This window comes from Musca autumnalis, unplaced genomic scaffold (assembly GCF_047663935.1).
Source record: "Musca autumnalis isolate F117 unplaced genomic scaffold, ASM4766393v1 scaffold_1, whole genome shotgun sequence".
In the NCBI taxonomy this organism is placed as follows: domain Eukaryota; kingdom Metazoa; phylum Arthropoda; class Insecta; order Diptera; family Muscidae; genus Musca; species Musca autumnalis.
Window position 1 is genome coordinate 143,484,582 of NW_027411644.1, and position 26,470 is coordinate 143,511,051.

A 26,470-nucleotide genomic window follows, 5' to 3' on the forward strand; every position below is an offset into this window, starting at 1 on the left:
TGGTGATTGTGCCATGCACCAACATAAACGTCAGTCGCGGAGGGTAAAGCAAACAGCGTGTAAGAAAAATAAACGTAGAAAAGATTATCAATTTGCAAAGCTTAAACGAAATAAGCAATCGGGAAAAATAGTAAAAAACAAAAAGATATGTCATATTTATTGAATACAGCGTCAAACAGTAGAGTATGTAAAAGATTTGAATTCAGGTAGCTCTACATGAGTGAAAGTTATAAGAAAGAAAAAAAGAGGTTGTGTGTTATTAGTAGTGGCGCTCTTCGTGCGCATTTAGTGGTCTTGATCATGTTGGGGAAGGTTCCCATGTAGGAAATGTTGAACTGGGTTCAACATAGGGCTAGGGCAAAAGGAGAAATGTATGGCATTGAAAACAAGTTTGAGACAATGGACGCTAACGTTCAATTATGTTGTGAAAAACAAAGTTATCCATATTTTCAAAATACCTCTCCTAAACAAGCTTCAAGTGCTAGCAAAGCCAACGACCATACCACGCTGAGTACATCGGTTCCCGTCCGATCACCGAAATTAAGCAGCGTAAAGTATTTTACTTTATCTGGTTTCAGGAACGGTATGCATGTAAATTAATTTTATATTTACATAAAAACAAGTAAATGACAATATATAATTTGCTCTTCTTGAGCCATGCAACAATAAAATCATAAGTGTACAAAAGAGAGAAGAAAAGTAAAAAGAATACAATGACTAAAGTATAATAAAACTGATGGAACGTATTGGCGCTCTTCTTGTCTCTTTTAGTCGTATAAAATTGCATTAAGGGAAGGTAGCCTTTACGATATTGTTGAACTCGCTTCAACAACTACATTTATATTTACGCAATCCACTCGATTTCAACTGTCATTTCCTTTACGTATACATCAAATGGAAACTCATCTGACGTTTGAGCAATGTAATTGACAGTTGAAGTCGAGTGGATTTCGTAAATGTAAACGTAGTATAAGAAGCATATCTTTCAAATAAATGACGCAAAACGCCTTTTACACTTGCACTTAAAACAGGTGTTTTGGGAGTTTACGTCATTTATTTCACAGTTATTGTATGGAACTGACAACTTAAGTGATGCATGTTTTATAAAACGTCTTAAATGTAAAAAGCGTTTAAATTTCCAAAACACCTGCATTAAAAGTGTATAACGCGTTTTACAGTTCAAGCTAATACCCCGGTTACACTTAACAGGATTTAATAAACCCACTGGGTTTCAAATGACAACTCGATAGCGCAAAGGTCAAATAAATCTTCATGAAGTGGGTTAACCCGGCAAAAAAAAAACTCTAATGTGACCGTGCTATAAAGGCATTTTTGTACATTTTTCATAATTTAATTACAAACTATTAGAAGAATATAAACTATTTTGAATGCGAATTCCGTTTTATTGCTATAGACCTTGTATTTAGGTGAAGAATTAACTTTTTATCTTTTCACCAAAATACAAGCCTTAAATGACGCAAAACTTTTTTGTTTATTGTGCTTTCGGTTTTACATTGCACTGCATTTAGTAAATCCTGCAAAAGTTCTAATGTAAACACGACTTATGCCACATGCTAAAACGTTCACTAATTTATTTCCATTTTAAAAATATATGTATATTATTTTTATAAAAGAGGGAGTAGAATGCAAGAATAGAAGAAAATGCGTTGTTTTGTCGCAAATTGTCTATGTACAGATTATCAATAAGAAGAAGTTAACAGCACAAAGTGGATGGCGAAAAAGAAGAATTTGGCGCAAATTTTGACCATCACATGGAAACCATAAAATTGGAAACTTTGTTCTACAAAAAACTGACTTGGAACATATGGAGTATGCCAAAATGGTCTTAAGGTCTCCCTCTTTCATATTCCGTTGAGACTTTTGTGTACGTTTTTATATTGTGGCTTCCAGAGCCAATTTTCTGTCCTGACCACCAGTTGGAAACCAGAAAATTGGAAACTTTGTTCCACAAAAAACTCACCTGGAACATATGGAGTATGCCAAAATGCTCATAAGGACTCCCTCTTTCATATTCCGTTGAGACTTTTGTGTACGTTTTTATATTGTGGCTTCCAGAGCCAATTTTCTGTCCTGACCACCAGTTGGAAACCAGAAAATTGGAAACTTTGTTCCACAAAAAACTGACCTGGAACATATGGAGTACGCCAAAATGCTCATAAGGACTCCCTCTTTCATATTCCGTTGAGACTTTTGTGTACGTTTTTATATTGTGGCTTCCAGAGCCAATTTTCTGTCCTGACCACCAGTTGGAAACCAGAAAATTGGAAACTTTGTTCCACAAAAAACTGACCTGGAACATATGGAGTATGCCAAAATGGTCTTAAGGTCTCCCTCTTTCATATTCCGTTGAGACTTTTGTGTACGTTTTTATATTGTGGCTTCCAGAGCCAATTTTCTGTGTTGACCACCAGTTGGAAACCAGAAAATTGGAAACTTTGTTCCACAAAAAACTGACCTGGAACATATGGAGTACGCCAAAATGCTCATAAGGACTCCCTCTTTCATATTCCGTTGAGACTTTTGTGTACGTTTTTATATTGTGGCTTCCAGAACCAATTTTCTGTCCTGACCACCAGTTGGAAACCAGAAAATTGGAAACTTTGTTCCACAAAAAACTGACCTGGAACATATGGAGTATGCCAAAATGCTCATAAGGACTCCCTCTTTCATATTCCGTTGAGACTTTTGTGTACGTTTTTATATTGTGGCTTCCAGAGCCAATTTTCTGTCCTGACCACCAGTTGGAAACCAGAAAATTGGAAACTTTGTTCCACAAAAAACTGACCTGGAACATATGGAGTACGCCAAAATGCTCATAAGGACTCCCTCTTTCATATTCCGTTGAGACTTTTGTGTACGTTTTTATATTGTGGCTTCCAGAGCCAATTTTCTGTCCTGACCACCAGTTGGAAACCAGAAAATTGGAAACTTTGTTCCACAAAAAACTGACCTGGAACATATGGAGTATGCCAAAATGGTCTTAAGGTCTCCCTCTTTCATATTCCGTTGAGACTTTTGTGTACGTTTTTATATTGTGGCTTCCAGAGCCAATTTCCTGTGTTGACCACCAGTTGGAAACCAGAAAATTGGAAACTTTGTTCCACAAAAAACTGACCTGGAATATATGGAGTACGCCAAAATGCTCATAAGGACTCCCTCTTTCATATTCCGTTGAGACTTTTGTGTACGTTTTTATATTGTGGCTTCCAGAGCCAATTTTCTGTCCTGACCACCAGTTGGAAACCAGAAAATTGGAAACTTTGTTCCACAAAAAACTGACCTGGAACATATGGAGTATGCCAAAATGGTCTTAAGGTCTCCCTCTTTCATATTCCGTTGAGACTTTTGTGTACGTTTTTATATTGTGGCTTCCAGAGCCAATTTTCTGTCCTGACCACCAGTTGGAAACCAGAAAATTGGAAACTTTGTTCCACAAAAAACTGACCTGGAACATATGGAGTATGCCAAAATGCTCATAAGGACTCCCTCTTTCATATTCCGTTGAGACTTTTGTGTACGTTTTTATATTGTGGCTTCCAGAGCCAATTTTCTGTGTTGACCACCAGTTGGAAACCAGAAAATTGGAAACTTTGTTCTACAAAAAACTGACCTGGAACATATGGAGTATGCCAAAATGCTCATAAGGACTCCCTCTTTCATATTCCGTTGAGACTTTTGTGTACGTTTTTATATTGTGGCTTCCAGAGCCAATTTTCTGTCCTGACCACCAGTTGGAAACCAGAAAATTGGAAACTTTGTTCTACAAAAAACTGTCTTGGAACATATGGAGTATGCCAAAATGCTCGTGAAGACTCCTTCTTTCCTTTTATGTATAGTTTCTTGTGTACGTTTATACATTGGAGCTAATTTTTAATTAATAAATAAATTAAATTTTTATATTCGTAGCTATTTTTCGTCCCCACAGTTGGAAAAAACGTATGAAATGCAAATTTTTGGCGTTCTGTGTCACCCTGTATATTTCGATAACTTTTGTTATCGTTGCTAACTTTCGTTGCTAACTTCACGCAGGTAGCTTCTTGCAGGTTCTGGAACAGAGCAATAGCTATGTTCCTTTACTTACCTGAGGTTACCATTTGTTACCATTTTTAACCTGCAAAGCGTTCCTTAGCCCCGAAAAGTGGCAAAACTGGAAGCAATTTTTAAGCGAGTGAGAGTGGAGAGAGTGCGAAAATGGCTTTCTCTTCTTCCACAGGCTACCAGCAAAATTTCTGCAGGTAAAAAATGGCAGAACTGATTTTTCGACTTTTGTTTGACGATTATTTCACAATAAAAAAATGGACGAAAAACAGAAGAAAAAGTCGAACGCTGACGAAACTAAATTAAAAAACTGTGAAATAAAAGACGAAAATTGATTTTTTTATGTTTCTTTTTGACATTGCTGCCAGATCTAAACATTTTTCGTTCCTTTACTTTTCTGGTAAAAATGTTCATGAGAGAGCAATTTTGGCACTTTTCTCTTTTACCACCCTTACCATTAAAAAAGTAAAGGAACAAAGCTTATATGTATTCTTTTACTATCTGAAGGATTTGAAAACGCAAAATAAACCAATTTGGAGGCATTAAAAATTTAATTTTTACATTGAAAGTTAATGCCATGAAGCTCCTCCTTGAAATTCAATCATCATTTTTATCTTTAAGTTAAGCGGAACGCTCTAAATCTGTTCGGTAAATCCAAAATATGACAAAAGAAGACTTGTAATAATGGGGGTATATCGAAAATGTCGGCAATATCAATGGTTTGCCACCTCTAGTGTATATACGGTCCGTTGAGCGTTGCGTTAAAACAACCACATGAAAACTACAAGAACAAACTTGGCATCACTTACACATTATTTCATGTGGTTGTTTTCAACGCGCAACGCGTCACTCAACTGACTGTATGAATTTGGCCCATTTGAGTAAATTAGCGATATGTATGTTGCACCTCTTGTCTTTGAAAATTATTTTAAGCGGGGTACACACGATCAGTTTTGACTGTCGATTTTTCGGAAATAACGATAAATGTCAAACTTACCATCAACCATATATTTTGTGGTTGCCTGATGACTGACAAAAGTGAACGGCCACACCGGCAGGCAACCGATTATTTGAGCAAATGTGACAGTCAAAACTGATCGTGTGTACCCCACTTTGTCGTAAATTCGCAAATTGTTGATTTGCATTTACTATTTTTCCTCAAGCATTGTTTTTTTTTTTTTTTGTTAAGTACAGTAAACATTGTCAGTTTTGAATGACGATTTTTTGCAATTATCGATAACTGTCCAACCGTCCAGCAACCACAAAATATTTTGTGGTTGCATGATGAATGACAAAAATGAACGGCCACAATAGCAAGCAACAACAAAGCTGCCAATGTGTACCCAGCATTATACAAAAAAAATAATATGAGAAATTTAATTTAAATCAGTTCAGTTCTGACTGACAGCTTTGTTCAAATAATCGGTTGCTTGATAGTGTGGCCGCACATGTTTGCCAGTCATCATGCAACCACAAAAGCTTTGTTCCTTTACTTTTTAATGGTAAAAGTGGCAAATGAGAAAACTGTCAAAATTGCTCTCTCATGAACATTTTTACCAGAAAAGTAAAGGAACAGAAAAATTGTAGATCTGGTGGCAATGTCAAAAAGAAACAAAATCAATATTCGTCTTTTATTTCACAGTTTTTAATTTAGTTTTGTCAGCGTTCGACTTTTTCTTCTGTTTTTCGTCCAATTTTTTCTTCATTGTGAAATAATCGTTAAACAAAAGTCGAAATATCAGTTCTTCTTTTTTTCCTGCAGAGATTTGTCCGGTAGCCTGTGGCAGAAGAGAAAGGCTTAAAAACTGCTGCCAGTTTTACCACTTTTTGGGGTTAAGGAACGCTTTGCAGGTTAAAAATGGTAACAAATGATAAAAATGGTAACCTCAGGTAAGTAAAGGAACACAGCTAAAATGTTTTGTGGTTGCTAGCCAGTTTGACAGTTATCGATACTTTCGAATCGATTTGCAATGAAAACGATTTGCCCAAAACGAGTGAATTGTTTTTAGATGTGATGGGATCCGCATCGAATTTCAATTCCACGTTGTTTCAATTTCATTAAATTCCCACGAACAAAAAACGGACTTGTGATCCCTAATCTGCAGTTGAAAGAAGAAAAATAGAAAGAAAAAAAAAAAAACACTTTTTTAGTCTTGGCGATGGCAAAAGACAAAAAAGTGTAATAACAAATAAAATAAATTTGTGTTCATGTTTAAATTGGCCTATATAGAAGTTTTGTGTGGAAATTCTTGTCCAATTACATGAGGAGAACTTTACAAACAGTGCAAACAACATATTAAGCGGATGTCTTCACTAATCTAGAGGAAAGAAACATGTTCAAAGTAGATTTTTTGATCCGTGTTTTTTTTTTATAAAAATATCAAATATTTTCCTTACAAAATATACTGAATATAAGGCAAATAAATGTAAATTTATCTATTCTATATCCGTGTTTAAGTTTCAAGCTTTTTTCCTAAAATATATCAAAATTCATTACATCGTTTATAAATCGACCACAAAAATATGACCGTTTTCAAAACGAGAAAAATAAACGATTATCGAATTGCACCACATGTCTTTCTGATCAATTTTTCCATAGAACAAAATGGAATATGAAACCAATATCGAAAATAATTCGATGTCGGAAAATGTACATGCATCACACCTACACATGATACAATAAGAAGGTAGCATTATCAGCCCAGCTGATGGTAACATAATGTGTCAATTGCATTGAATTTATGCCAAATTTTGACATCTTATTTTACAAAAAACCGCAGTTTCTGCTACCCAGCAAAAAAGTTTGGAAGTAGTGCAATGCAGAGTTGTGATTTCAATGCATCTTTCGATGCAGTCCACACGGAGTTATGAAAAATGCACTCCGCTCGATACATTTTAGAAGCACTCGCTTATAGATCCCTAGCCAAGCAAGCCAATTTTTTGATCCCTACAGTCGCAGTCTTTTTTTCTGAACACAAGAAAGAGTGTCAACTATAAGAATTTGTTAAAAAAAAATAAAGATATACAAACTAAAGATACGAGCATTGCTGTAATTCACGAGACGCAAATTATTTTTGAAGTGGAGTTATGGGGTTTCTACACGGTATGTTTTTTACATATGTGTTCATGCATAGCAACTGTCACTATTTTTCGCCTATATGTAATTCCTTCTGCACGGCAAAATTTTATTTTTCATTCGTTTTCTGCTGTTTTCTTTATTTATATCGCGTACAAACAAAACAGCTGTTTACCTTTGGTTGTACAGACGAGAATAGAGCGCGTTCTATTCGAAAAATATACATATGTATGCACATAACACTTTGATGCATTGAAATTTCTGTATGGTTCACACCATGTGTACAAAATTCGGATTTGTAAAAAGTGACATTTGGTATGCACAAATATGTAAAAAACATACCGTGTAGAACACCCTTTAGAGTTTTTTTGGAAATCTGAACTGGAATTGGAGGAAAAATGAAAAACCATTTGGATGATGAAGCAATATCAATTTCGATGTCATAAAAAGCAGAGTAGAGGAATTAAACTTAGTTACGATCAAATTGAATGTAGAGTTTTTATAAATTGTGTTAATGTAATAAAGTTAATATTCTTGTTTTACACGAATAAGCAATGTATTTTATTTATTTTGGGATATTTGCAGTGGCTTGCATTTTATAACATCTTTAGACTGCATTTAAATTCAATTCAAAACACTACATCAAAAGCTGTGATTTGGATCGAAAATGGAGTGCATCCTAGCTGTGTGCTGTCGAAGCAAAATGGAGTGCATCCTAGCTGCGCGCTCTCTTGTAAAATTCATTGGAAAAGATGTACTCCAGCGGCAATTGTTCTAGTGATTTAACTGCATCCGCGGATGCAAACTATTTGCTGGGTACCTTCTTATTGTATCATGCACCTACAGTCGTTTTTGACTCATTTTGAGCTTGAAATCGATTTGCATCACATACCTGTATGTCTAGGTCCACACTAGAGTAAATTTCATTAAAAAGTTTCATTAAATTAGGCGTCCTTAGGTCGAATTCCCCACTACAACAATTTTATGATTTAGCTCTACAATGGAACTCGATCTAGAAACGCATAATTTCATGATGTTTTTTCAATGAAATTACTTTAGTGTGGACCGGGACTATGTTTACAATTTCTAGATGAGGGCGATAAAGAAGGAAGACGATCTGCACAATTGCGCACATTGGCTACAATATGCTGTGTTTCAAACTCTGGAGAAGCCGACGAAGAAGATGCACATGTGGACGTTGAGAAGTTTGCTGAAAATTGTTTTGTTAATCAAACTTGAGACAAATCAACTTTAACAATGTTCTTAAAAATACTGCACCAGAAGCTGACATAACCTATTGTTTTTTTTTTCATCTGCCATTACTAATAGCCCGTTTAGACTATACCCTTATACGATGATTAAGGGCATTATCTCGATTTAAGTGCTTAATCCAGCCAAATCCACCCTGATTTACCATACAAATTTAAATCAACTCAAAACTTGGATTTGTTTTAAATCATATGTTAAATCGAAATATTTTGGTATACAACACTTCTTTTTGCTCCTAAAAATGCAACTATTGCAGTATGTACCAATATTTGCAACTATGTTCATTTGTCGTTTATTTACTAGGGTTATGACTTTTTGACCCTTTTTTCTCAAAAATTTTTTCCTGTAGCGAGAGTGAATGACCTTTTGCCTAATAAAAATTTGCTCCAACATTTTTTTCCTGTTGCACGAATAAGTGACATTTTGCATATTAATGACTAAAATAATTTGTATTCCATTTAAATATTGAAAAAGGTCCCGCACAAAGCACTTTCAATTTATGTGATACATGGAATAAAGCTATATATGATATAAAATGATATACATATATGTAATAATATGACGATAAAATTGGTGAGAAATAAAAGCTGATGTCATTCTGGATATGTCGTGTGGCTTTAACGATTGTTTTGAGTTATTTATGTGCTTAAAGTGACTCCAAAATTTTTCTCCAAAAAGCTCATCTGTAAAAACTTTAAAAGCTTTTTGTGCGTGAGCTTTTTTCTATCGAATCACCTTGTAATTAAGATTTTATCGAATCTTATGCAAAAGCTCATTAAATTATGACACAGGGATGTGAGGTAGTAAAAAAGTAATAACCCTATTATTTACATTTTTCAAATAACTGTAAACACAAACACACAAAAACAAACAGAAGCGGAAAAATAGAAAAAATATTAAATAAAAATAAAATGGATGTAGCTTTAATTTAATTTAAATTGTAAACAACATATTTAATAGCAATTGGTCAGATTATTTTTTGCGGTATTCCATTCCATTTTTAATTTTGAAGCAATTCTTTTTGCAAATTCGCGTATGTATACGTAAACAAAGATCAGCTGACTGGCATCTTATTTCATTTTAGACTAGTCTAAACAACTAGGATTTGAAAGTTGGATTTAGAAATCGAGTCGATTTAAAATGACTAGTCTAAACGGGCTATAAGGGGGATATCGTGAACGGCAATTCCCCGTGATTTTTTTTCACTTTCTCCCTTAAGTTGCAACGGCAGAAAAACAAAACTCACGAGGAAATTTCATTCATGATAACCCCCTAAATTTTGCACCGGTGCAAGGGGTCCGGCATGTCGGAGTTTGGAGCCTATGTGACATTACTTCCGATGACTGTCAAAAACCTCGACAACTTGTATTTATTGGCGCCATATAAAATGTCATCAACGTCAAATCAATGAGATCAATCAATCTGTAATACTTGAAGCAGAAGCAGCATCTTTGCCGCAGAATAATAAAACTATAAATAAAACGTAAGTTTCAGACGGCCTGCGTCTATAAATTAACCTAATGTTTTATTTAAACCAACCTACACCACCAGTTTCCCAATAGCAACACGTAAGTATCGCCTGAATACTTGTGGTGTTGTCTATATTCATTAAATTGTTGTTGTTGTTCGTCTTTGGACAACAATTAATTTAGGTTCTAAAGCTACTCTGTAGATCAAGTCCATACGCCTGTATCGGAACTTGTACAGATAGCATTTTTCTTTAGCGCTAAATTTTAATAATTTGCTATAAAATATAATTATTTTAGACACAGGAACAAAGATTTTGCTCGCAATTATTAAAATGCCACCGTGGTACAATGGTATGCACACCCGCCTTGCACGCGGAAGGTCGTGGGTTCGATTCCCGGGCCAGGCAACATCAAATTTTCAACGGTGGCAAAATACACCTCAGTAATGTTGGCGACATTTCCTGACTATTTCAGCCATGTAAAACTTCTCTACAAGTGGTGTCTTAGTGACTCAGCGATAAACTGTAGGTCCCATATCTTTGAGCTAATATTAATCGGGGCGCACCCATTGATATGAGAGAAGTCTCCCTTGTCCCGCCTGGGATGTTTGTGGAACAATTATTATTACTATACCTTAATTGCGGAAAAAGTTCGATAACGACCCCAATTCTTGTTCTATGAAAATTTGAAATGAAAAATTTTATAAAGGAAATACATGTCAAATGAATTTTTTTTAAGAAAATATTTTTCATTTCAAATTTTCATAGAACAAGAATCCAGCAGCACTTGTTTTGGCAAAATATTTAAAAAAAAGTTACATGGTCAGTTGCTTTACTTCTGAAAATGGTAAAACCGGCAAAGGTAGTAAAAATTGTCTCATATGAATTGTATGGGGTCTGAAGTAAAGGAACGCTTTTCGAGTAAAAAGTAGGAAAACTAGAAGATTCTTGAACGTAAAGGAACAGAATCACAAAAATCGAATATTTTTGACACATAGAAAACAGGGTTAACAAACTTCTCATTGTTATTCTCGCTTGTTTTTATACACTCATGATAGTGGTAGTTCCATAGCACAATACACCGTTTTCTTGGAATTTTCCAATCTTTTTTGATGATTTATTTTGTCTAAAAACACAAACATTTAACATTTTCTCTTTGTTTTCACAACAATTAGGGCACACAAGGTATGTTTAAATTATGTTTAACTTTAATGCGTCAGCCATGTTGTTGTTTTTCAAAAAACTTGGCATCACTTACACATTTTTCATGTGGTTGTTGTAGCGCGACGCTCAACGCACCGTATGTGCCGAGCGCTTTACAACAACCACATGAAAAATTCAAGAACAAACTTGGCATCACTTGCACATTTTCCATGTGGTTGTTGTTTTCAACGAGCAACGCTTCGCACAACGGACCGTATGTATTTGGCCCTTAACTCATTTTTTGAGTTACCGACAAAAATCGGTAAAATTAAAACGCAAAATTATGAATGAAAAGTTCAAATAAAAGTTGACAACACTGTTGCTAACGGTAGAACGTGCGACCACTTTTTAATGATCGCTAACTTACCGAATAATATCGTTAATTATCGAAATTAAAGGCATTTTAATTTTACCGATTTTTTATTATTATTATTAAACGTCAATAGAAAGGAAGCCTATTATACATATACTAGCAAGTGCCCGCTACTTCGTTAGCGGAGAATTCACACGAATATAAAGGAGGATAATGAATAAAGAAATTAAAATGCAGAGTATAGTTTCACCCGTTCCTATTTACAAATTCTTTAACCAGTAAAGTACGACAGTTTAAGGTATTAACACATATTCTTTCTAAAAATCATACCTGTGGTTTTCAAATAGAACTACATAAATCGATTAATCGATTTGTGTTCATTTTGCTTTATTGATGTAGCTAGAAGCTATCAACGGCAAAAATCTGTTTTCAAAAAATGTGGGCCGTAGTATTTTTAAAACTATATTCTCAACAACTATTGTTAAAACATTTGGTACCCTACGCTACATCGAATATGGCATAACTAAATCCCTTTAGTAATGAAAGTACTTAGCTCAACCGTCACTTCAATGTTCCTCGGAGGGGCAAAACAGTTGAATTGTACTACACTAAGCAGTATTTCATTAAAAACGGTTCGATTATCTGCTTGCTTACTGTATTATTGGCATTAAAAATAAGTGCAAACAATGACTATGTCTTAAACATATCATCATTGGGCATTAATTACAGCATGTAAACTCCTGGGATTTAAAAAATACAATTCGAAATGTCATATTTTATGGGTATTTGTGCCATTGATCTTTATTAAGTCTCTCATATTAGTGGGCTGTCTTATTCCCGACTTCTGTCTTCAAATGAACCCATACATTTTCAATGGGGTTAATATTTGGACTTTAGTGTCGATGTCTTCGTTGTAGTTGTATAACAACCAAGTCCTACGTAAATAAGATTTACGTCTGTCTAGACTGTCTTGTATTGGTAGAGTTTATATTATAATTTATAATTTTCAGTGTCCAAAAACCCAATTTTGACATTGTCGATTAAATAATTTTTCAATGTTTCCGTATTTTACCAAAGCCCTTGCTTAATATACAATCCCATGGATTGTATAGACAAAGGACTGCTCTCACCAATTTTATTAACATTGAGTTTGTTGACAGAACAACTGAATTAAAAATACAATTGTAATCAGATTTTGTTCAAACAAAAACTGTATGTGGTTAGTTTTTGACGAAATCTACATCCTCAGATAAATGTATAAATGAAAATATTGCATTTTTTTTAAATCGCCTTCGAAAAACTTTGAGTATTTTTGTTTGGGTCGGTTAACAGCATATAATATGATGCGGTGCTCTTGAACCTACATTAAACGAAAGGAGCTTACACCTGGGAATAAAAAATCGCCTGAGCGCTTTTTAAATAAATCACGGTCAAAGTTCACATTTTTTGGGGTTTTTTAGGTTTTCACGCCCTATCAAAATGGAATAAAGAAATTGTTGTAGCATCGAAAATTCTCTACAAAATTGTCCTTTATGATATTTTTGTAGGTTTTACCATTTTTAACATATAGATGTTCAGATTAGGACAATTCACTGACTGTATCGTCTCCATATGAAACAATGTCATGACTGCAATTTCCCTACTTTAACTTATATATCGCAAAAATGGTACAACCTAGGAAAAAATTACGAAATTTTCACAGCTATAAGATTTTTTTAGTCCCATTTTGACAATACATGCCGTTTTCAAGCAAACTCGCGAAAACCTAACAAAAAACCTAAAACTGTGACCTGAACTTTTCTCAAAAATGGTAAAAACTAGGAACAAATCGTATGAGTTGTTACGTATCCCTGTGAGGCGGCGCTAGAGGGGACCTTCGGCTAGCTTCGCGGTCTCGGGTCTACGGTCCTCAACCCGTCCTCTTCTCTAGCCCATCAGGGCGAACACGAAAAATTGAACTCTACACATCACAAACACTACATTGAAACACAAACAAATCTTGCTTTGACAAGGGAGCATTGATCTTCTACTCCCACATGTAGCCCACCCAACCATGGTTTCCAAAATCCACATTTTTAACTTTTATTGGAAACCCCACAAACCACACACACTCACCTCTTCACCTTTACGGTTTCACCCTATTAGGAAAGACACAATCAAAACATATTATTTACGATTATAAAACATTCAATACATTATAAAGTTTATTAAAAAATAAATATCTCTTAAGTTTATATTTTTTATGGTCTGATTGTATAAAAAAAAAACAAGGAAAATCTAACACCAGTACGACCAACAATATTAATTTTTTAAAGACACCTCAAGTATAGGAACACCAGAAACTATAGTCTGCACTTGCCAGACAAAATAGCCTAGAATTTGATTACCTGTCCTAAGGGAGCTCTCTTACGATGGTATAATATGGCACTTCAGCCAAGTTCTACGAAATCAAATAGTTTCCTGTTATCCCTAGCACCTGGATTAATAATTCAATTAAAATATTCTGGCGGTAGAAATTCTTACAAAATCATATGAACATAAAGGACAATCACAACTTATACTAAGACATAATAGATCTGATTAATAAATATAAGATATTTTTTTATATTTAAGTGTAAAAATTGTTTCCAAAAAAATTTAGTCTCGATTTAAAACATTTTATGCCCTCAGCTTTGGCAAATGTAACTTATAAATCTTTTGCTTTTAGTTAGTTTGATAATTGGCTATTTAGAATTAAAAATATTTCTCTTTGCTTTTCTCGTTTCAGGTTAAAACCCCGCTGCTGTCACATTCAAATCATACACATACAGGTTACCTGTTCGTTGGCTCGGACTTTAATCAAATGGGCGCTGCCTCTACTTGAATCGAATATCTGGTCACCAAATTTAGATCCTTGGAAACATAAGCTTCACCCAGCAATTACCCACTGATTGAGCAAACCACAAACAATTCGCTGTTGCACCCAAAAATAAAACACTTTAGGCTTGTGCAAAGGTCTCCACACAACGATGGAAAAATGCTTCGAAAATGATTTGGAGTTGCTACCAAATAGACAAACTAGCCCCTATATGCAACACCGGAGGCCAGAAGATCGTAACTTTCCTTGGAAAACCTATCACACAACGTTAAAATTGTTGTTAATCATTTGTTTTAAATTTGCACCATCCAAACACTCACTTTTGTTGGTTGTTTCCATAAACACATATAATAAAGAGAACGTTACAAATCACTGTTTTGTATGCAATTTAATTGTTTTATTTAAAAGCGTTTAGCCACTGGTCAGCAACTTGACATGACAGCACGGGAATTTGAAACAACTAACCTCTTTATTTCGGCGCAATTTGTCTTTTATAGCCCAGCCATTTTCCACCATTTTCCTAAATTTTCCAATCAAAATAAAAATCACTCAATCATTAACATAACACCACCAAATGGCTGCCTTTTCACAGCTGATCGTTTTGGGAGTATTGCTTACTGAACATGACCTCAACCTTTTTCACTGAACACACCCTACGTTCAATGAAACTGGCAACACCGCCCATTTCCTTTTTCCATTGTCTTTTAATAATTGCCTGACGCGCGAACGCCTCGATTAATTTTTTCCAAAAAAATTAAAATAGAAGGTGTCTGGTTTATTACCCGATGCAGCTCTACGAACATCATATTCCTGCAAGTGTTTATCTCTACGTCCAACATAAAAAAAAACTTAATGACACCCCCATTACGCATTGACGTCGCCTCACAATTTTCATCTCCAGTCAACTGTACAGCTCATATCCACGCAACAAAACTTCGAACATGGATGCGTTCTTTTTTCCATGGCCGATGTGCGTGGTTATCATTTGCTCCACGTGGGGAACTCCCACACCCTGGAGTCTCTTAGCCGGGCAAACTTTCGTTAACCATCTGGGTAAGTATTCCATTTGCACCAATCGTGCGGATTCTGGAATAAGCGGTACTTTTGCAGGTGTCTGCTGATTTGTGGTAGTAGCATCACCCTCACATATACAAAGTCGGCGACGTCGCAGATCTGCTGACGACGCTGGCATCCACAACGGCACAACTCATTCAACATGTGACTTCGTAACCCATCAAATGTACATCCCAGCTCATTCATCGAAACATCCGCGACGAGAAGAAAAATGGTCGACGGCCGGCATCTACGCTGACATCGGCGTCACGCACTCATTCAACGTTTACTACGTTATCACTGACATGTGGATACCAGCTCATTCATTACCGCCACATACAAAAGAAGAAGAATGTTTTGATTTCCATTATTTTTCTCATCTTCGCTTGCCGTCCGTCGGTGTCGATATAAATTCAATTCCCCCAATGTTCTTTAAATGCAGAATTTGTTTGAGCAATGTACATTTATACTAAGCTACGAGAATGTGAGTAATCATGGTATTAATTACATTAGCTCTGTTCCAGAACTAAAAAGTTTTTACAATTTTTACCACTTTTACACATTTTGCGTTCCCGTACACAAAATTTATATGAAAATCGTTTACGACTTTTACAACTTTTACGACTTTTACCACTTTATAAAGTACGGGAACAGGCCAATTATTTATTTTAATAAATCTTTTGTCATTGCAGGTTATTTGGGAACGGTTTTGTTGGAATGGCTCATCCATGCAAAACATAATTGGTAGTGTGCTCGGGGGAAGAGTCAAGAGTTTTCCGCGAGTAAACTTTCTTGCCTATTGCAAGTTGAATGGCGCAAGAAGTCATTTATAAATTTGCTGTTCGTCCGTTTGCATTTTAAGGCAATCATAATAGGAAAACCTTATAAGCTACAAAAATAAGGGTACGCCGATCTTTGATGTTGGACTCACTCGTGGAGTGGTGTTTTCTCGAAAGGCCTAAAGTGTAAACCTACATGATGTTAAAATTTTCATGTATTTTCGTGAGTATAGACAATATCTCATTTACCCAGTTAGGATTTTTGGTAATTCTTATTTTATTGTGTTTGTCTAGTGCCATTGGGCAATTGAATGGATGATTGGCTACCCCGGCTTCTAGTGGACAATTCAATAACATCTTTAGATGCCACATCTGTGATTCCATGCAATCTGTAGTGGAGCCTTGAAGGGTAAGTTTTTGGAAATCTATTTTATGCCTTTTCGGTAAGTTTTTTTTTTTTTGACCTGTTTGACGGTGGTCATTTCTGCACGGACGTTTGCAGGAATTGTTTGCATTCCATACTGACTTAATCAAGTTTTATTTATGTAGTGTATGTGGTAATAGTCGGACCTGGTTCTGGTGTCAATTTGAGTGAATTAGTGCAGTGTGGGTGTAAATTAAATTTATAAATTACACACGTTCATAACAATTTGCATAGTATCTTTTAACTCAGAATATGCCACACTTTATGCATTTCTTGTCTATATACTACTCAATTATTTGCAGTTATATTGGTTTTTAGGGAAACGGTGACAATCTCGGTTTAGCTGTGGGGGGCTAAGGACCAACAAATTTTTTCCAACAATGAATACAGCACTTAAACTGTTTTCAGTATCAATAACATTTCATATAATACATTTCCGGTGGATCCGCTTTAAATTGACATAGAGGCTCAAAGCTAGGATAAGTTTCGTGTATGTTTCACTCATTCTACACCCCCTTACAGTGGACGAACATAGTAACCTGCTGATTCCAGGCCCCTTACCATTTAAATCAGACCACCAAGAAGGTATTCCTTCCACGCAAAACTGATGTCAAAAATTATGTTCTGTATTGTTTGTCCTCCTTTTGTTTAACACAATTTGCCTGTGGTGAAGGCCTCCACTCACTGCCAATCACAACTCACATCATTTATGATAGTTTTCAAGTGTGAGAATACATGTGTGAGTTTTCAAGACTGATAAACAAGATAATTTTGAATTTCAAATGAAAACCCTTCTGTCGGATAAATAGCAACAAGGCATACTTATATAAATTAGTTACATGCATTATAACACATTGTGGATATTGCAACTAAATTGTCGAAGAAACATATCGAATCATGGGGTAGTCCAAACATATTATTTGGACAACGTAGACCTAATTGGCAACCCCTCTAAAATGAGCCATGTTAGCACAAAAATATAATCATAAAGCTTTTAGAACTGTCTTAGGGCCTTTTTATGACCCGTTTACGTTGAAATGAAGGATTTTCTTGAAGAAAAATTAACTTTCTAAATGTGATGAGTATAATACTGAATATAATAAATTCTGAAATCTTTATTTTTCAAAAAAGTTAAAGAGGCAGTTGATTGTCACTTCTACCTTCTTTAATTGCCAATAACCATTTTCAAAAACAAAAGCAAAAAAAAAAAAAAAAATAAAATTCATTCGCTTTTGAATGAAAATTTCAAGATTTTGAGTATTAACTTATATTTTAGCTACACATAAGTACGTAGGGGTTCATCGGACCGCAGGCACGGATTGACTACTGATTAATATATAAAAACATTTTGAAATCCACCAATATGGACAGATTTTAATGAAGAATTATTATATAGTATTTATGTAGGCCATACACTATGGGCATGCAGGACGGCATTTGTAATAGTATTAGTAAATTTTGAAGTATTTGTGAATGTATGTATGTGTGAATATTTTATGCAGGATAGAAATCAAAACAATTTTAAATTTGAAAATGAACCCCACTCAATCCAATGAATTTTGTTTGCTCACCAAGCAATCAACATACAATTTTGAATACCGCAACTATTACTTGTGAGCCAATTAAAAGAATTGAAAAACTTCAAATCAAAATCGTACTTTTGGACGCAAATTTATCTTTTCTGAAAGATGGATTGAAGGGATGCCACACTCTATTCAATCGCACACTTACACAAGGGTTCATCGGCAGCAGAGTGTATTGCCTGCATTAGATTTGTGCTAGACTTTTTTCACATTAGAGTGAAACGTAGAAATATTTGAGTTGAGTAATTATTTCGTACACAAAAGTAAATCAAACAGCTGATTGTCAATTCCACCTTCGTTATTATACCCCCAATATAAAAAATGGTGGTGTCAGACAACGCATTAAAATTTTTATATTGAAACTTTAGTCGCAATAATTTGAAAAACAGACGGAGTTATCCACCATTTGATACCTGGATTTTCTGAAGGCCACCATCATCTTTACCGAACCAATGTGTTATTTGGGACAGAGATAACTTTTTAGAACATCGTTTAAACGTGAAGCTGCCCGTACGTACCGGGTTGGGATTTCTTAATTCTTTCCAAATATATTTGGGTCGAAAATGTAATAGTATAAATGAAAGAAAATGTACAAAATCCTTCTATGGGACAAAACGTTATATCATTTGCAATTTATACCCAAAACTTTATCAAATTTAGTGCAATAAGTAGCACTCATATTCTTATCAGAATTCGGATTATGTTTTATTTTACTCATGCTTAGTAGGTTCGGGTATACTTTTAGTGACCATCTGTCAGTATTACCGGCATTAGTTGAAAACATTACGTGGTTTGAAGTTAACTGGCATCTACCTCAATAGTCTAACCTGCCCTAGGTCTGCGATGGCACCGGTTCCCCAGCAACCTTTCACGGGCGGCTATGTATGGGGACCAGATCCAGATTACACGACTTTTAGTCGTAATCAAGTTAGCCACTCACAATCACGTATTTGTTGAAAACTTTGCCGTAATACGATGCATTTGTCACTACATCTTCAAATCCTTCACGTGACATGTTCCCTGTGGTTTCCCTTGTAGGTCTTCAATTTCGTACATGTTATTGCCCACCGGTTTGACAATTCGGCATTTTATATACTTACGACAAAATTTTGCATTGATATTTCTTCCAAAGTCGCTTAGTACGTGGTTTCTACGATATGCTTCTTGGCCCGGGGTAAACTTCACTACTCGTGCACGTTCATTGTATCGTTTGGCACTTTTTTCATAAGCCTCATGTAAATTTTTGGGTATCTTTTGTCTGATCAGTTCTAATCTTTCTTTTCTATCTAGCTCAGCTATTTTGTGATCGCACATAGATTTAAATTGTCTTGCTAATTTGTAATCGTTCCCATTGGTGTACATTTCGTACCCAAATAATGCAAAAAAGGGGGTGACTCCCGTGGCTGAGTGCACGGACGACCTTAATGCACATTCGATTTCTGATAGGTAGGCATCCCACTCCCTATGGTCTTCTTCCAAATAAGCTCGAATCGCAGCCAAAACCGATTGATTAACCCTTTCGGATGCGTTTGACTGCGGCGAGTACGGAGCTGTTTGTATATGGTTTATTTTGTACATTTCCAACATGTCTTTGAAACATTTCGCCGTAAATTGTGCCCCATTATCGGTGTGTATTGCTTCGGGAACACCAAATTTTCTAAAAATTTCCTGAACAAGAAAGACTATTACATTATTTGTGGTGGCTTCCCTCATGGCTTTAAGGAAAACAAACTTTGAAAAGTGATCGACTACGATAAAGATATGGGTGTTTCCGCTCTTTGACCTTGGATATTTCCCTAAAAAATCCATATATAATTTTTGGAAAGGTCGTTCCGTCACTACTTCGTTCCCTATCGTTGGTTGCATGTTTTGGTTTATTGGCTTGGTTTCTTTACATGTTTTGCAGTTATTCACAAATTGTTTGACTTGTGGTGCCATTTTTGGCCAATAATAAAATCTTTTAAGACGGTGTAGCGTTTTTGCTATGCCCCCATGCGCGCACGTTACCTCATTATGGGCTTTTTCTATAAGAAGATAGGTTAACGATGTAGGAATCCATAGCTTCCGTGGCATTTCTTCTTCTAGCTCAGAGTCAATGTCTGTTTTCGTTCGCTTGAATATTAAACCATTTTCAATCTTTATGTCGGGCAATTTTGTTTTATTGTCTTGTACATGTTTTATGAGCTCTTTATACTCTGTACTTTCAAACTCTGTGGTTTCAAAGTCGAAGAGATCATCCACTACTTCAATCTCTTCCACCACTTCTAGACGAGATAACATGTCTGCCACGACATTTTCTTTGCCCTTACGGTGTTCTATTTCAAAATCATAGCCTTGGAGCATTAGTGACCACCGTGCTAGTCTCCCACTAAGGTCTTTTACTCCCATTAGCCATTTTAAGCTGGCATGGTCCGTTATGACTGTAAACTTCATTAACTCTACATAGGGTCTAAATCGTTTTACAGCCATAACGGCCGCCAAGCATTCCTTCTCTGTAACGCTGTAGTTGCGTTGACAACTATTGAGCTTCTGGGAGTAAAAGGCGATGGGGTTTTCTTCCTCCTTTTCTCCCTTCTGAAATAGCACAGCACCTATACCATATTCAGAAGCATCACATTGAATGAAAAAGGGTTTTCGGAAATCAGGATGCTTCAAAACTGGAGCTGTCGTCAAAGCAACTTTCAATTCTTCGAAAGCTTCTTTGGCCTTTTCGGTCATTATAAATTTGGGTCCTTTCTTCAATGTGTCCGTGAGAGGTGCCGAGATAGTTGCGAAATTCTTAATGAACCGACGGTACCAGCCCGCGGTTCCTAAGAAACTTCGAACATCCCTGGGGCTTTTTGGTGTTTTTAAATTTTTTATTGCCAGAACCTTTTCTGGATCTGTTTTTAAAACGCCCCCACCTATTATAAACCCTAAATATTTAAGTTCTTTGAAGCAGAACATACTCTTCTTCAGACCAATTGTAAGATTAGCTCGTCTTAAAGATTCCGCTACCTCGGCTAAGAGTTTGACATGAGTTTCAAAGTCTTCAGATATTACTAATAAATCATCCAAATATATGAACACGTTGGACTTTAGGCGTGAGGGTATAACTTTGTCCATGAGGCGACAAAGACGTTGGGCGGCGTTGCATAGCCCAAATGGCATCATTCTGAACTGATAGAGTGGACGACCGGGTATTGTAAAAGCCGTATAGGGCCTCGACTCTTCGTCCAACTCTATCTGCCAGAATGCATGCTTCAAGTCAACGCTACTTATATACACGGTTTGATCGATTCTGCTTAGGATCCCGTCAATATTTTGCAACGGATATGCATCTTTAATCGTCACAGCATTTAGCTTCCGTGCATCTAAGCAGAATCGATTTTTCCCTGGCTTTCTGACAATGGTAGTTTTGTTATTCCAATGGCTTTCGCTCTCCTCGATGACTTTTAGCTCCAACATCTTGTCGATTTCCTCGTAGACTATTTGTTGCACGGCAGGCGATATAGGATAATGTTTATCCTTTATCGGATTTGTGCCCTCTACCAGTTTTATTGTATGCTTTTCCAACGTAGTATGTCCAAGGCCTAATTTCTCAAACGATGGAAATGAATCAACTACCTTCTTTAATTTTTCTTTCTGTTCTTCTGTCAATATGTGCATTTCCTTCTCATATTCAACGTCTTCAGCAAATTTAGCATGAATCTTCTCGATGTCGATCTCATTAACCTTGACTACCTCTGGTGCTAAGTTAAAAGCCTTCTAAAAATCTATACCTAAATACAGGCTTTGCTCCAAGTCGGGGCATAGATAAAAACATATTTCTTTTTCGGTTTCTTTGTATGCCACTTTCAGTCTCACCTTACCCAAGATACGGTGTAACTGTCCAGAAGCTGTCCTTACATTCGTGTTATATGATTCGGGGCCAATTTCTAACACGTCTAAAAGTTCTCTACATCCTTTACCTAAAACGGAAACGGTAGCTCCTGAATCCAATAATCCTTTCACTTCTTTTCCTTTTATAGTGATCGTCGCATAAGGTCTAGGATCCGACGTTTCGTTATATCTTCTAACCGAATCCACTAACATTTTTTTCATCCTCTTGTTCTGTTTTCTTCTTTCTCTTAATTTTGATATTCGGGCATATTGTTTAGCATTTCGGCTGGGTTTTGGGGTTTGATTGTCTTTAGTTATGTTGATCTTCGCCATTCGGGTTTGACTGAATCTCCTCCAATTCAAATATCCTCTTCTTCACTATTTCATAATTCGCCTTTCTGATCTCCAATGGAAGATAATGACGTACTGAAGGGTAATCAGGAATATTCATTGTTGTTGTTGTTAAGTGTTCGTTACGGGTTGGTTTACCGAACATGACTTTCCCGCCGACATCATGTTCTTCCTCGAGTTTTCCTGAAGGCATTTAGGGCACTTGGGTGCTACTGTGTTGGGCTGGCCACATCGGTAACAAAACAAGGTTCTCTGCGACGACAGACAATCCATAAACCGATGTCCAGGTTTGCGGCAGTTCCAACAAACTTGGCCAGTTGTCACCTCTGAGACTGTTGGAGTCGGCTCTGGGTCAAAATAATTGTCTTGGTACGCTTCAGTATTTATTTCATTTACCCTGACGTTTCTATTTTGAATTGTAGCGATTGGCCTGGTCTCTCTTTTCAAACATATCTTTTCAGCCCGTATACATTCCATGCGTAAGTGCTCCATGGAATGTATATTCATGGGATAGACCATCCTAAACATCTCACCCTTTAAATTTCTCTTCACAATCTGAACTAATTCGCCCTCGGATATTGGTTGAACTAGTCTCGACCTTAGCATATTGATGGCTTGGAAAAAGCTGTCTACGTCTTCCCCAGGTTTGAGTTTCCTCTCAACAATTTCACTCATTACCTCGTAATGTGATATGGTTGTGCTGTACCTTGTAAATAGGGCATCTTTTAATGTAGGCCAGTCTTTCACCACGCCAGTTTTTATTTGCAACCAGTACCATTCGTATGCTCCCCCATTTAAAAGTGATTGAAATTCGGCAAAAATCTCTTCCCAAGTTATATTATATTGTTTCTTTAAATACTCCAACCTAAAGACAAAATCTTCCACTGTCATACCACCTGGCTTACCATCAAATTTCAGTTTGAACCTCTCCACTTTGCTACCTCTATCAAAGTTGGTGGCGGGAGCGGAAACATTGTTAGATGATGGTATCACCGGCGGCCTACCTGTTTCAATTGTCGGTGGTGGAGTATTGAAATTGAAAGGTATTTGATTTGGTGGAGTCGGATTTGAATTATTTATGATTGTTAAGTTTTTAACTAAATCTCCTAGTTTGCCTATCGCTTCGTAAACATTCTTCATTTCCCCCGCTATGCATTCTTGGACCAAGGGTCGGAAATCGATTTGGGCATTAGGGATATTTTCACCTCCTGACACTCTCACCGTATTTTTCATTTCCGGATTTATTGGGACATGATTAGGGATGCTACTCCTATTATTAGCTGAGTGATTCATATTTATGGCGTTGGAAGTTGAAGGTTGATTGCCATTTATTGTTAGTGACATGTCAATGATAGCTGGATCTCCCCCAGTGGCTTGATTCATTTTCTTGCCCTTCTTACTTCTCGGTTTGTACTTTTTTGGTATGTTTTGAAAAGATAGCCTGCTAACATCAAAAGAAGCTGTGCGGTTTCTTTTGCTTCGTCTATATTCGAAAGGTTTCTCTTCCGTCATTCGCGATCAAAACTATCAGAACCTAACACGCCTATAATTTCTCAGTTTAAGAATAAAATTATATAAAAAGGAAAAATCAACAAAATAAAATACGTATGTAGATAAAAAAATATAAAAAATAGAATAAATGTAAAAAAATAATAAAAATCAAAAATAAATAAAGAAAATACAGAACAAGTATAAAACTTCACAAACAAACAAGATAGGGTTCTTCCGAAAGATGGGTTTTTGAGGTGTGTGTTTCTTTTTTTTTTTTGTTTTTTGTAATGTCCTTACGGTTGTCAAAGCAGGTTTATACAGGACGAACGACAAACAAAAATGTAATTTTCCCTGATCTTCGAGTTGGTCTCTGCGGCTAATTTTCTGTTAGTTTACCCAACCTGAAAACGGTCTCGCAAATAGGTGTTGCAACTAATATCTGATCATCTTGATCCAGATCAATATTGCACTACCCTTTACTCGAAAACTATTTCTTTTACGTTACTTTTTACACAAAACACAAAAAAAACTGGTCATTCACAATACATACATTGTTACACACTAGACGAACAAGTTATTGCACTGACAAGTTATTGCATGTAAATGGAAGTGAGTATACTAAATATCCTATCCTATCCTAAGCCTAATATTGCACTTACTCATGTTTTCAATGGAAAACATGGATCAATACCAGCCAGGCTGATGGATATCGCTATATCACTTACTGCTATTATTCCCTATTTTCTATTATATTGCGCTTAGATGTTATTGCACTTTTACTGGGTTTTAGTTCTTATAGAACTTTCTTTTTTTAGTTTGGGCGCCATCTGTTACGTATCCCTGTGAGGCGGCGCTAGAGGGGACCTTCGGCTAGCTTCGCGGTCTCGGGTCTACGGTCCTCAACCCGTCCTCTTCTCTAGCCCATCAGGGCGAACACGAAAAATTGAACTCTACACATCACAAACACTACATTGAAACACAAACAAATCTTGCTTTGACAAGGGAGCATTGATCTTCTACTCCCACATGTAGCCCACCCAACCATGGTTTCCAAAATCCACATTTTTAACTTTTATTGGAAACCCCACAAACCACACACACTCACCTCTTCACCTTTACGGTTTCACCCTATTAGGAAAGACACAATCAAAACATATTATTTACGATTATAAAACATTCAATACATTATAAAGTTTATTAAAAAATAAATATCTCTTAAGTTTATATTTTTTATGGTCTGATTGTATAAAAAAAAACAAGGAAAATCTAACACCAGTACGACCAACAATATTAATTTTTTAAAGACACCTCAAGTATAGGAACACCAGAAACTATAGTCTGCACTTGCCAGACAAAATAGCCTAGAATTTGATTACCTGTCCTAAGGGAGCTCTCTTACGATGGTATAATATGGCACTTCAGCCAAGTTCTACGAAATCAAATAGTTTCCTGTTATCCCTAGCACCTGGATTAATAATTCAATTAAAATATTCTGGCGGTAGAAATTCTTACAAAATCATATGAACATAAAGGACAATCACAACTTATACTAAGACATAATAGATCTGATTAATAAATATAAGATATTTTTTTATATTTAAGTGTAAAAATTGTTTCCAAAAAAATTTAGTCTCGATTTAAAACATTTTATGCCCTCAGCTTTGGCAAATGTAACTTATAAATCTTTTGCTTTTAGTTAGTTTGATAATTGGCTATTTAGAATTAAAAATATTTCTCTTTGCTTTTCTCGTTTCAGGTTAAAACCCCGCTGCTGTCACATTCAAATCATACACATACAGGTTACCTGTTCGTTGGCTCGGACTTTAATCAAATGGGCGCTGCCTCTACTTGAATCGAATATCTGGTCACCAAATTTAGATCCTTGGAAACATAAGCTTCACCCAGCAATTACCCACTGATTGAGCAAACCACAAACAATTCGCTGTTGCACCCAAAAATAAAACACTTTAGGCTTGTGCAAAGGTCTCCACACAACGATGGAAAAATGCTTCGAAAATGATTTGGAGTTGCTACCAAATAGACAAACTAGCCCCTATATGCAACACCGGAGGCCAGAAGATCGTAACTTTCCTTGGAAAACCTATCACACAACGTTAAAATTGTTGTTAATCATTTGTTTTAAATTTGCACCATCCAAACACTCACTTTTGTTGGTTGTTTCCATAAACACATATAATAAAGAGAACGTTACAAATCACTGTTTTGTATGCAATTTAATTGTTTTATTTAAAAGCGTTTAGCCACTGGTCAGCAACTTGACATGACAGCACGGGAATTTGAAACAACTAACCTCTTTATTTCGGCGCAATTTGTCTTTTATAGCCCAGCCATTTTCCACCATTTTCCTAAATTTTCCAATCAAAATAAAAATCACTCAATCATTAACATAACACCACCAAATGGCTGCCTTTTCACAGCTGATCGTTTTGGGAGTATTGCTTACTGAACATGACCTCAACCTTTTTCACTGAACACACCCTACGTTCAATGAAACTGGCAACACCGCCCATTTCCTTTTTCCATTGTCTTTTAATAATTGCCTGACGCGCGAACGCCTCGATTAATTTTTTCCAAAAAAATTAAAATAGAAGGTGTCTGGTTTATTACCCGATGCAGCTCTACGAACATCATATTCCTGCAAGTGTTTATCTCTACGTCCAAC

At 36.0% G+C, this 26,470-nt stretch overlaps 1 long non-coding RNA gene across 11 annotated transcripts; it reads left to right on the top strand.

The window, feature by feature from the left end:
• On the top strand, positions 1 to 26,020 carry LOC141387247 (uncharacterized). 11 transcript variants are annotated; one of them, XR_012408514.1, is made up of 8 exons: positions 29 to 183; positions 7,721 to 7,951; positions 8,226 to 9,887; positions 14,156 to 15,298; positions 15,356 to 15,782; positions 15,991 to 16,300; positions 16,372 to 16,486; positions 25,544 to 26,020. It is a non-coding gene; the product is annotated as an uncharacterized lncRNA (long non-coding RNA). The 11 variants fall into 11 exon arrangements; XR_012408513.1 differs by lacking the exon at positions 7,721 to 7,951 and having other exon boundaries at positions 1 to 59; XR_012408507.1 differs by lacking the exon at positions 7,721 to 7,951 and having other exon boundaries at positions 29 to 583.
• Positions 26,021 to 26,470: the final 450 nt, after the last annotated feature.